Source organism: Lacerta agilis, chromosome 12 (assembly GCF_009819535.1).
Source record: "Lacerta agilis isolate rLacAgi1 chromosome 12, rLacAgi1.pri, whole genome shotgun sequence".
NCBI lineage: Eukaryota > Metazoa > Chordata > Lepidosauria > Squamata > Lacertidae > Lacerta > Lacerta agilis.
The window spans coordinates 15,603,047-15,616,110 of NC_046323.1; positions in this window are offsets into that span (position 1 = coordinate 15,603,047).

The following is a 13,064-nucleotide window of genomic DNA, read 5'->3' on the forward strand; positions in this document are numbered from 1 at the left end:
AAGCCAAGAAATGCACAAATTGATAATAATGAAACCAAATAATGAAAATAATTATTTGAAACATTTAAAACAGATAAGAAAAAGGGATTTGCACCAGAAATATCTAGATTAGAAATGGATTTGGTCAACTCAAAAATGAAAACTCAAAGGTGTACAGATTCCTGCTTGACTGGGAAGTCAAGGAGGACGAGATGAAAGCTGCCATAATCAAATGGGCCCAGGATTTCGGGTATAATACAGAAATGAAAAAGTGGGGAAATTTATGGAAAGTAAATTGGAAATTTACAGCATGTTATACTTTGAGGAAAAACCTTCAAAAATGCAATACCATTGGTATTTGATGCCATGGAAGCTTTAAAAAAATGCAGCCTATCTAGTACTTGTTGGAGATGTAGAGTAGAAACTGGTGCTATGTACCACATGTGATGGCTATGTAAAAAAAAAAAAAAGATCTTCTGGGTCAACATCTATATAGAACTTTAAAAAATGTTTAGAGTTTCATTTTAAAAAAGACCAGAAGCATTTCTACTCGGAATTACAGGATCAGACATTCCTAAGAATGTAAAAGAAGGTTTTTTTATATGCCACAGTCGCAGCGAGAATCTTAATAGCGACTAAATGGAAAAGTGATAAAATCCCTTCCAGGTCAGAATGGTTACAAAAAGTAGCCGAATATGCAGAGCTAGCCGAACTGTCTGAAATAATGAAAGATAAGTCAAAACAAATATTTATTGCAAAATGGGAGGTTTTCAAATCATATCTAAAGATAAATTGTGGTAGTATGAACTTGGTTGCAGCCTTCGAATAACTTCTGTAGTTGTACTAAGTAAGAAACAAGGATATAAGAGAATAATACTTTAATATAAAATGAACAGATAGATTTATGCAATAAGTTTGTAAATATTAAAAGAAGTATGGAGAAGACGGGAAGTACCTTAAAAAGATTTACTATCAAAACAAATGATTTATCCTTTTGTTTATTTTGTATTTGGTGTAACAAGTGTTGTAGATTTATGGTTTTTCTTTTCGATTTTTGTTGGTGTTTACAACAAAGCATAAATACAACAAAAGCACAAACTGAAGCTAAGGCACTCCGCACATGCTCTGAGAATGCCTTCTCTTCAGCCAGTCTTCTCTGTTTCATCCAGATTTATGGCTTCTGTTGCTTCATTTTGCTATATTCATTCTCTAGCTGCCAAACACTTCAGCATGTACTTGAATCCTGCTGCATTATTGCTAGTTGATATGGCTTTGATTTATTCACAGAAACTCTGCAAGGTCAGGAACTTTTTATGCATTTCAGTGCCTGGGGTGAACGGTGGGCAGGTTTTGATTTTTGAAGCTACTGAATGGGAATATGTTTCTTGCATAGCACTTTTCCTTTAACGATTGTAGGGATTGCGGTAAGTATCCTTAAAATAATTATTCTGCTTTAGGACACAATACAGAATTGTGGTCTAGCTTTAGGTCATACTCTTCGTATGGAATCTGGATACTCACCTGAATTAATGCCCATCCCTCTCTGGCACTATTTCACTCTTACGATGAAAACCTTGTCAGTCACCGGCAGGTAGAGGCTGGTTCAAAGGGCACTTTGCAAAACCACAGAGGAGATTTTGACAGGTGGGTGGCCAGCCCACCTGTCAGTAATGTGGTATCACAATGACATCATGTGATTGACAAGCAGATGGCCCCACTCGCTTTCCAAATTTGAAGCCGAAACTTTCTCCACCCTGACTCAAATGATAATGTTACCTTGGAATCTAAAGTAATGCCAATCAGAGTTAAATTCTATTAGACCGGCATGGGGTGCAAGTGATCTTCCTAGATGAGTTATGTTAACATCCCTTCTCTAATGTAAAGCTCTAGTCCCATTTTTAAATCCATTGTATTTAGGTTTTCCTAACATGAGTGGTTTCTGTAAGAGCAACAATAAATTAGTTTACCAGCCTCATATATGAAGATGTACCCCTTTTTCAAGGTCACCCAAAGAGAAATCGAAATGTACTTCATTTGCACAACATACTATAGGGCAATCCTATGCACAGCTTCACCCTTGAAAGCTCTACTGAAAGCAACAGCACTTACATGTCAACTCCTCGGTGTGTGTTGTTGTGTTGTCTAAACTTAGGTTCTATGTGATCAGCTTTCTCTACCCACTGTAGTGGGAAGTGCTCTGTCCTTTGAGACGTTTCCATGAGAATTTGAATTAGTAGAACTGAGAGCAAAATTCACTCCACGAGTTTCTTCTTTACTGGCAGGATTTCATATTGGAGTCTTATTTACAAACAGAATAGAGAGTGCTTTTATGATGCTTATGTAATCAGAATATGCTTTATTTGAGTTGAGAATAGTTCTACCGGTAGCATAACAAATCTGGCTACTCTGTTCTGGTCTGGTGCAGTGTGGAATATGGGGTTGCTGAGATCTTCTGTCTTAGAGAATGCAAAAATCAAAAAAGAGGGGAGGCGGGGAATCAAAATAACTAAGGCTCAAAACAGACTGGCAGGCGAGGCGGTGTAAAGAAAGTGGCTGGCTAATTGTATTCCCTCATGATCCCAGTCCAAATGGACCAGACGACTTGAGTGCATAAAAGAGCACATGTGCCATGAGTTTGAAAATCTCTGGGAATACTAAGGGGCCTTGTGCCACCCCTGATGGAGCTGAAATTGTAGTGAACAGAATGCTGGAACCATGTTGTATTATCAAAGGACATGGAACCACTTATTCCAACTAAACACTTAGTGCTGTCATGCTGGCGTGACAGAAAATGGCACTAAAGCACAGACGAGTGGCTATTTTAGTTTGGATAAATACACTAGATTGTCAAGCCCTGTTCTTATGTCAGCAAAAAGTGTTGAGGACATTTGTAGATATGTCTAAAATGAAATCACCGTATTTTGCTTAGAAGTAATTTGCCTTCCAAAAAAATTGTGTGTGTGTGTGTGTCCCCATGCTTTCCCCCACACAGTCTGAAGCTGTTTTGCTAGATGTACTCTCAGATAGATATGCTATGTGGGAAAGCAGAATATGATCCATTTGATGCCTATGTAAGTAAGTAATTTTGTAATGCAAACTAAAAAAAGACTGACCCATGCTTCTATGTGAGCTGTTGGGTTGGTTAGTAAGAACATGTCTTCAGAATGTCCAGTGCTTTAATCTCTAACACATGTCTGTTCACAGAGAAATTTAAGAAACAGGATTTCCAGTCTTCTATATGTTACTTTTTAATCCCATGAACAAGGAAATTCTGTGGATTAGCACCACATTTGGCTGGTTTGCATATCAGACTTACACGCTCTCCCCTTCTCTTACATGGCTGTGAGTTATTAGAAAGCTTTTTATTTCATTTTAGATTAAAAACACTTTGCCATGTAGTCTGAGCTTGAAGAAACTGTGGTTTATCATAACTATGGTTAGTGGAAACAAGCCAACTTCAAATCATAGTTTATGAATTTGACTTCTTTCAACTAGCCATAATTCAGTTTAACCACACTTTAGGGTGTATGAATAGTATTTAATGACAGTTGATCTAAAACTGAAGTTGAAGCTTCGAATCTCTGCCTCGTGACTGTGTTAGAAGAGAAGGAGAGGGAGAGCATGAAAGATTCAGGTTTTGTAAAGCTAAACTGTGGTTTAGCATAGCATTTTGTTATATGCCATCCCAGTCTCCACAGCCGTGTGAGATTCCTGGCGTCATGCGCTTTACCCAGGGTCTTTATGATATAAGGTTTATTTACACATATACTGTATACAACCTGGGCCTACTATGGAGGGGTTTAAAGCATGACTGTCCTTTTGAATCACACTGTTGCTTGAGACAAAATATACATCAAGAGATACAGTACATACATTTTGTTATGCCCTTCCCTCACTATCCATGCTGAGAGGCACTCTTTGAGAATGTATCTTTCCCAGAACAAACCCAAAGCAAGTGTAATTTTAATTTATATGCTGTGCCTTGTATGCACAAACAGCTTTTCCACAGGCTATGCAGACATTTCACAATGAATCCATGCTGATGGAGCACTGGAGAATAACATGATGCCAGCCCAGAGAATTGACAGTGGGGCATATATTCAGATTCCTTTAAATTTTTAATTTTTTAAGAACATTGTTATGTATTTCTCTACTAGGGTAGGAGGAAATATCTTGCCAGCAGTGCTGGAATGCCCTTAGGATCCCCGGCAGCATTTTAAATTATATTTTATGCACTGCGAGAAAGGCTGGAGGTAAACCTTTTAGGTGTCTGCACTGTGTATAAAGTGAGAGTGAATAGTGGCTGTGATTTTATCCAAAACTTTTCAGTCTTTTCCTTCCTTCCTTCCTTCCTTCCTCTTTCTTTCTTTCTTTCTTTCTTTCTGTTTTTATAATCACCAACCATAAGCTGAAGTTATGTATTTTGTGTGTGATTATGTGCACTAAGCCGTTTTAATTCCATTCATCTCCAAGATACATTACCCAAATGCAATTTATATATAGGGTGAGTCCTTTAAAAGAGGCCCCGTGGATACAGAGTACAGTACACATGTTCCATGGGGACTCTTTTGAAAGACACACCCTGTATATTTGTGATGCTCCTGCAAGACCCAAGTTGGGAACAAAAACACTGTTGCTGGGGGTGGACAACAACACTGCTATAAAAGCCTGGCTAGATGTACGTTCCATCATAAGTAAAAGTTAAAGAAAGCTAAGGTCATAAAATGGCATGGGACTACTGTGGTTATTTTTTTGTTCTTGATATTTATTTTATAAAACGAAAGTGCCCTCTCAGACATGCCAGAGCTCTTGATGACTTCTAGTGGATGACATATTATAGGCAGTAGATCTTATTAAGGATCATGCTGGGAGTAAAGAGCAGCAGCACCAGCCCATATAGCATTGTTAGCACAGCCAGGATCAACACCTCCAGCACTTCTAGTATTTTCCCCCTGGTCATAGTGGCTCCAATAGGGGTGGCCCTGCCAATTTCCCCTCTGGCGTCACCCAACATATTATTTCCTCCACATTCTCTCCACTAAACATTCAAATAAAAATGAGTGCTGGGCATTTGTTCTTCATTTTAGGCTTTTAATAATTTTTTGATATTTAAATTTATTGTCCACTGCCATTTTTTAAATCTGTTGACAGTTTATAAATATTCTTATAAATATAATTCATATAATATAAATAGAAAATCCAATGCTGGTTGTAAGAGTACCCCAAGGTTTTCTTTATAACCTTAGTTGTGTTTCAGTGCCTGTTAAAGACTTGCATTACTGACCTTAATACAGTGGTACCTTGGTTTACGAACTTAATCCATTCCGGAAGTCCGTTCTTAAACCGAAATGGTTCTTAAACCGAGGCATGCTTTCCCTAATGAGGCCTCCTGCTGCCGGTGCTCTTCTACCGTTCAGCTTCCGTTCTTAGACCGAGGTGAAGTTCGCAAACCAGGACACTAATTCCGGTTTTGCAGAGTTTGTGAACTGAATAGTTCATAAACAGGGCTGTTCTTAAACTGAGGTACCACTGTATCTAGCTTTTAATAACATGTTTTTTTCTACTCTGGATTGTTGTATTTGTTATTTTAATTTATTGCTGTTTTAAGATATGTAAACCATTCTGAAATTTGATGATGAAGGGCAGTATATTTTTAATTACGGTAGTTAAGGTACTATGATACAACAGCCAAATAATGCACCAGTGCTATGATGAAGTACCGACCCCAAAAGCTGAGCTTTAAAGTGTCAGGTAGATGTTTAGCTGGGCCCTCCACACAAGACAGTAAACTCCCTACTTTCATATTTCCAGGCTCCCTAGCCTCTAACTCCAGGAGTTCTCCACCCCTGGTTCCTGTCTCACTCAGGAACCTTGCGATCAACTTCCAAAATAATCCAGAGGGTTGTGCCTCTGTCCCCTTGTGGCTTCCCAAAGGGGTGATCTCCTTTGGTATCTGAAGAAGTGTGCATGCACACGAAAGCTCATACCAAGAACAAACTTAGTTGGTCTCTCAGGTGCTACTGGAAGGATTTTTTTTTTTTTGACTATGGCAGACCAACATGGCTACCTACCTGTAACTGGAACTCCTTTGGTTGTGTCCCTTCAGAGTCAGCCTTCATTGGCTTTGCCTTGAAAAGCCATATCAGCAAGGAAGCTTCAATGCTGAAAGACATCTATCACAGGCAAGACTCTCTAGCCAGCTTTGTGTTGCTTCTCTTTGTTGATGTCCTTGGCAATTGCACAGTCCCAATGGAAGTGGTGAAGGTCAGTCATGTTCCAAATTTGCTGCCCTTCCTTTCCACTGATTTCTCTTCTTCTGCAGACGTGGTTCTCACATTTCCCCACATAATAATAATAATAATAATAATAATAATAATAATAATAATAATAATAGAATCATAGAGTTGGAAGGGACCCCAAGGGTCATCTAGTTCATCCCCCCACAATGCAAGAATCTCAACTAAAGCATCCATAACAGATGACCATCCAGCCTCTGCTTAAAAAACCTTCAAGGAACGAGAGTCCACCACCTTCTGAGGCAGTATGTTACGCTGTCCAACAGCTCTTACCATCATAAAGTTTTTCCTGATGTTTAGTTGGAATCTCCTTTCTTGTAACTTGAAGCCATTGGTTCTAGTCCTAGCCTCGAGCAGGAGAAAACAAATTTGCTCCATCTTCCATGTGACAGCCCTTTAGATATTTGAAGATGAAAAACAGGTTTAAGGACTTAGATTTGGTGGATAGAGTGCCTGAAGAACTGTGGATGGAGGCTCGTAACATTATACAGGAGGCAGCAACGAAAACCATCCCAATGAAAAAGAAATGCAAGAAAGCAAAGTGGCTGTCCAATGAGGCTTTAAAAATAGCGGGGGACAGAAGGCAAGCAAAATGCGAGGGAGATAGTGAAAGATACAGGAAATTGAATGCAGATTTCCAAAGAATAGCAAGGAGAGACAAGAGGGCCTTTCTAAACGAGCAATGCAAAGAAATAGAGGAAAATAACAGAATGGGAAAAACCAGAGATCTGTTCAAGAAAATTGGAGATATGAAAGGAACATTTCGTACAAAGATTACCACAATTAAGGACAAAAGTGGAAAGGACCTAACAGAAGCAGAAGACATCAAGAAGAGGTGGCAAGAATACACAGAGGAACTATACCAGAAAGATATAGAGGTCTCATACACCCCAGGTAGTGTGGTTGCTGACCTTGAGCCAGACATCCTGGAGAGTGAAGTCAAATGGGCCTTAGAAAGCCTTGCTAACAACAAGGCCAGTGGAAGTGATGATATTCCAGCTGAACTATTTAAAATCCTAAAAGATGATGCTGTTAAGGTGCTACACTCAATATGCCAACAAGTTTGGAAAACTCAGCAGTGGCCAGAGGATTGGAGAAGATCAGTTTACATCCCAATCCCAAAGAAGGGCAGTGCCAAAGAATGCTCTAACTACCACACAATTGCACTCATTTCACACGCTAGCAAGGTTATGCTTAAAATTCTACAAGGCAGGCTTAAGCAGTACGTGGACCGAGAACTCCCAGAAGTGCAAGCTGGATTTCGAAGGGGCAGAGGAACCAGAGACCAAATTGCAAACATGCGCTGGATTATGGAGAAAGCTAGAGAGTTCCAGAAAAACATCTACTTCTGCTTCATTGACTACGCAAAAGCATTTGACTGTGTCGACCACAGCAAACTATGGAAAGTTCTTAAAGAAATGGGAGTGCCTGATCACCTCATCCGTCTCCTGAGAAATCTGTATGTGGGACAAGAAGCTACAGTTAGAACTGGATATGGAATAACTGATTGGTTCAAAATTGGGAAAGGAGTACAACAAGGCTGTATATTGTCTCCCTGCTTATTTAACTTATATGCAGAATTCATCATGCGAAAGGCTGGGCTGGATGAATCCCCAACCGGAATTAAGATTGCCGGAAAAAATATCAACAACCTCAGATATGCTGATGATACAACCTTGATGGCAGAAAGTGAGGAGGAATTGAAGAACCTTTTAATGAGGGTGAAAGAGGAAAGCGCAAAATATGGTCTGAAGCTCAGCATCAAAAAAACTAAGATCATGGCCACTGGTCCCATCACCTCCTGGCAAATAGAAGGGGAAGAAATGGAGGCAGTGAGAGATTTCACTTTCTTGGGTTCCATGATCACTGCAGATGGTGACAGCAGTCACGAAATTAGAAGACGCCTGCTTCTTGGGAGAAAAGCAATGACAAACCTAGACAGCATCTTAAAAAGCAAAGACATCACCTTGCCAACAAAGGTCCGTATAGTTAAAGCTATGGTTTTCCCAGTAGTAATGTACGGAAGTGAGAGCTGGACCATCAAGAAGGCTGATCGCCGAAGAATTGATGCTTTTGAATTATGGTGCTGGAGGAAACTCTTGAGAGTCCCATGGACTGCAAGAAGATCAAACCTATCCATTCTCAAGGAAATCGGCCCTGAGTGCTCACTAGAAGGACAGATCCTGAAGTTGAGGCTCCAGTACTTTGGCCACCTCATGAGAAGAGAAGACTCCCTGGAAAAGACCCTGATGTTGGGAAAGATGGGGGGCACAAGGAGAAGGGGACAACAAAGGATGAGATGGTTGGACAGTATTCTTGAAGCTACTAACATGAGTTTGGCCAAACTGCGGGAGGCAGTGAAGGATAGGCGTGCCTGGCGTGCTCTGGTCCATGGGGTCACGAAGAGTCGGACATGACTGAATGACTGAACAACAACAACAAATCGTATTTCCACTCCTCTTTCCCAAGCTAAACACACCCAGTTTCCTCAACCATTCCTCAAGGGACTTGCTTTCAAGACTCTTTATCATCTTGTCCACCCTCCTCTGCACATTGTAATCCAGGTGTGATCTCACCAAGGCAGAATAGAGCAGTACAACTCCTCTTGATCTAGACACTATTTCTGTTGATGCAGCTTAGAATAGCATTAGCTTTTTTGCTGCTGCATCACCCTGTTAACTCATGTTGAGCTTGTGGTCTACTAAGACCCTAGATTATTTTCACATGTAAGCCAGGTATACCCCATTTTATATTTGTGCAGCTAGCTATTCCTGCCTAAGTGAAGAACCTGACATTTGTCCCTCTTGAAATCCATTTTGTTAGTTTTTGGCCACTTCTCAAATTTGTGAAGGTCATATTGAATACTGATTCTGTGGCATTAGCTACCCCTCCCAAATTTGATGAGCATCCCTTCAACACCTTCATCCAAGCCATTTATAAAGACACTGAAAAACAACAAGCCCTGGACAGAACCCTGCAGCACCCCACTTGTCACGTTTTTTCCAGGATGACAAGGAACCATTAGTGAGCACTCTTTGGCTTCAGTCAGTCAACCAACTACAAATCTACCTAACAGTTAACTTGTCCAGCCCACATTTTACCAAGATATTCTCTGCAAGAACGTCATGGGGGTGAAAGCAATGGAAAATAGTTGGTTATGCACCTCTTGTGTTTGAAGCATGGGAAGTCAAAAAATTAAATAATAATTTGGCAGAATTGGAATTTTTTTTATAACTGTATAAATAATTTGGAATGTAATTTGGAATGTTTCAATGTGATTTTGATTGGCTGTTGTATTGAAAAGTTTAATAAAAATGATTTGGCCAAAAAAAAAAAGAATGTCATGGGGGACTTTGTCAAAACATCAAGATACACTATGTCCACAGCATTCCCTTGATCCACCAGGCATAACTTTACTAAGCAAAGAAATGAGATAATGTTCTATAAGAAATTAGAAGTATTCTATAAGGTATAGAATATTATGCCCACCTGAAGGAAAGACATATAGACTGTGTACAACAAATATGTTTACAATTTTGAGGACAAAGATAGTACACGAAGACACTTTATTAGGAGGAGTTACACAAATGTTATCGGGGAGAGGGGAATTAAGCTAGCATACCCACAAAGGAGCTGAATTTCACAAGGGCCCTCAATTCCTCTATTTATTTTCCACTTATGTGTATTCCATGGCCATAGGGACCTGTGGCCCTCCAGATCTTGTTGGATTGCAAACCCAATCAGCCATAGTCAGCCCTGCCACTCCTGATATAGACCCTCTATGAAACCAATTCCCACTTGTGGCTTGCTCCCACCCACCACATTCATAAGGCACTATTGCTTAGAAAAGTGCTTAGAAAGCATGTCCCTGTGATTTGTCCCCCTTTTGTCAGTCCAAGCACAGCTTTTCTCCATCTCCAAGAAAGGGAGGATAAACGAACACAGTGTTTAATGATTGGGCATGAAGATAGTTTATAAGATAGTCTATTCCTATATTTTGCCCTTTTTTGAGGCATATCCTTCTCTTCAAATTCATTTACTTAGGTAGCTTTCCATAGATGGTGATGAGGATGATGACTTATAGTGGTTCAAATTTTCATTTCTGATCCAGGGGAAGTTTCTCACAAAGCCATTTACATCTTATGCAGACTTTATTAGGACTAGACTTTTTAAAAACTAATTTTCAAAACGGAGACATGCTGACCCACTCTGCACATGCTTCATACAGCATATGGCTGAAGTAAAGAACATCATCTCCTTTGTTCAACGGTGAGGGTTTTAGAAAGAGAGGGAGGAAAAACCCTTCTGGTCCTTTTACTTTCCTGGCCTTCAAATACAGCTAATTACAAAGGGGGAAAAGTTGGAACTGGTGGAGAGTGATCATTTAAAGCCATTTCTTTTGCAGAATGGAACAAAAAGAAGTACCGAGGGCATGGATAGGCCCTGGAAAAAAAGAAAAGAGAAAAACCATCTAATGAGGATGTTGAGATAAGTGCTTGTGAAGAAAACTGGCAAAAAAAGAGCTTTTAGTCTAAAATCCATAAATAAATGGGCATCAGATGGGTACTAGAACATTTATAATAAGAGAGGCCACCAAGCTGTATCCCTCAATGCAAGAGCTGCAACCTTAGAAATCTTATTTCTTAACAAGCTACTTTCTCCCCTTTTCAAATATTAATTTAAAAAAAGAAATACTTGAAAATTAAGGAGTTTTATTCATGTCTTTGAATCCATTATAGAGGCAGGCACCATCAGTAGGTCTGCTTAAATTTATAATTATGACAGCTGGCCGGCTCCTAGCACTCTATGCATGGAGAAGTTCTAAGTGGTTTGGACCTCTGATCTCTTTGGTGACCTTGAAACATGGATGAAATATGCACTAGAGATGTACAGTTTTAGCAAGAAGAGTCACACACAGTCTCCTCTTACAGGCTGCTGCTCGCACCCTTGGCCCTGAATCACTGGGGGCTCAGATCCGCTTGGTATACAAAGATGTGTACAGGCCAGGTATTTGAGGCTCAGTCTAATTATCCGAAAAGGACTTTGTCCTCATGCATTGTCTGATTCAGCATTTAATACTGCTCTTGTAGGGCATGAAAGAGAAGGGGAAAAACAAATCTGAAAGGGAAACGAGATAAAAGGAGGAAGGGGGGGACATCTTTTATAGCTCTGTGCTATTTTGATGTCTGCGATTCATTGTGAGCTCTGCTGCTATTGAGCAGGAGGTATGCTTGGTTGAAGGATGGATAGAATTAGCTGTAGTGACCTACCTGCATGCTAAGCACCCAGCCACCCTGACCATGTTTCCCCCCCCCTTGTATGTGAAACCACATGTACCTTGCAAACTATTTGACTGGTTTGGGCAGACTAGATGCTATAATCTACTTGGTCAATAACTAACAACCAAACTAGACATTATGTTAATTGTATGAATGCAATCAATATTCATTTCCCCCCTGTATGAATAGCATCTGTTTCGTGGGGCACAGGGGAGGGAGATCTTGAGCAGCCTTGGGAAGGGGAAGGGGAAGGGGAAGGATAAAGTTTAATTATATGGCTTTTTCCCATAGTCCTGATAAAATTACCCCACCCCACCCCCCCAAAAAACCTGCTGGCTGCATTTCAAAGGAAACCTTCATTGGCACTACTGGAGACTTTTTTAAAATAAAAGAAACCACTGTTAGGGAAATGCAAGATATAAATATAAACATTTTTTTTAAAAAAGTACTTAATGTGCAAAAGCATGGGCTGGGCAGTGCCTGATTAAAGGCTCACAACAGGTGCCTTTAAGCAGTTTGTTATATTAAGACCAAAGTACAGTGGTACCTCGGGTTACAGACGCTTCAGGTTACAGACTCTGCTAACCCAGAAATAGTACCTCGGGTAAAGAACTTTGCTTCAGGATGAGAACAGAAATTGCGCTGCGGTGGCAGCAGGAGGCCCCATTAGCTAAAGTGGCACCTCAGGTTAAGAACAGTTTCAGCTTAAGAATGGACCACCAGAACTAATTAAGTTCTTAACCTGAGGTACCACTGTAGATAGGGTACAGTATAAGAAATTCATGAATGGGATCTTTCTGAGTTTTCTTTTTTCCTTGTTAATAGTAGCCACGGAAGGCAGAGGGCAATTGGGATTGGTACTGCAGTTCTGGAGGGGCTGTTATAAATTCCTGTACAATTTTCCAAATTTAAATCTGTTTTCCCAGGGGACAAAACATATAGGTGCCCTGCATGGCATATAGGTGCCCTGCATGGCAAATAGCAGTTGGCAGGCAGTTTTAATTGGGTGGGAAATAGTCCAGGAAAAGGGGTTAAGCCTTCCCAAGCACTATGATCCCATTCCACCCCCATGGCTGCTTTTAACAACAACAACAACAACAACAACAACAACAACAACAACAACAACAAAGATCCTAGATTAACGATACTGATCTTCCTTCCAGGGTTGTGGTAGATATTTCTTAGGCAAACCTTTCTCAGTCCTGCTATTGTGAATCTTTTCACTGCAGTGAGCTATGGTTCCTTGTACACTTCCTCAAATTTGGCTGCCAGGTAAGTAGTACAAGGAGAACCAAGGCTAGAAATGAAACCTCTTTTTGATTCAGCATGCCTCAGCGGTCTCAGGACAGGGATTGGTATTGTTTGGACAGGAGAGGGTTAATGGAGCCCAGAGTGCTCCTGGTGACATAGCTCCTGTGCTGATGAACAGTGATGCAAGGAGCATGGAGGTTAATGAGTAGCCCCTCTCTCTGAGATGGTGTGCTCTACCTCTGCTGTTGTCTATGCTCTG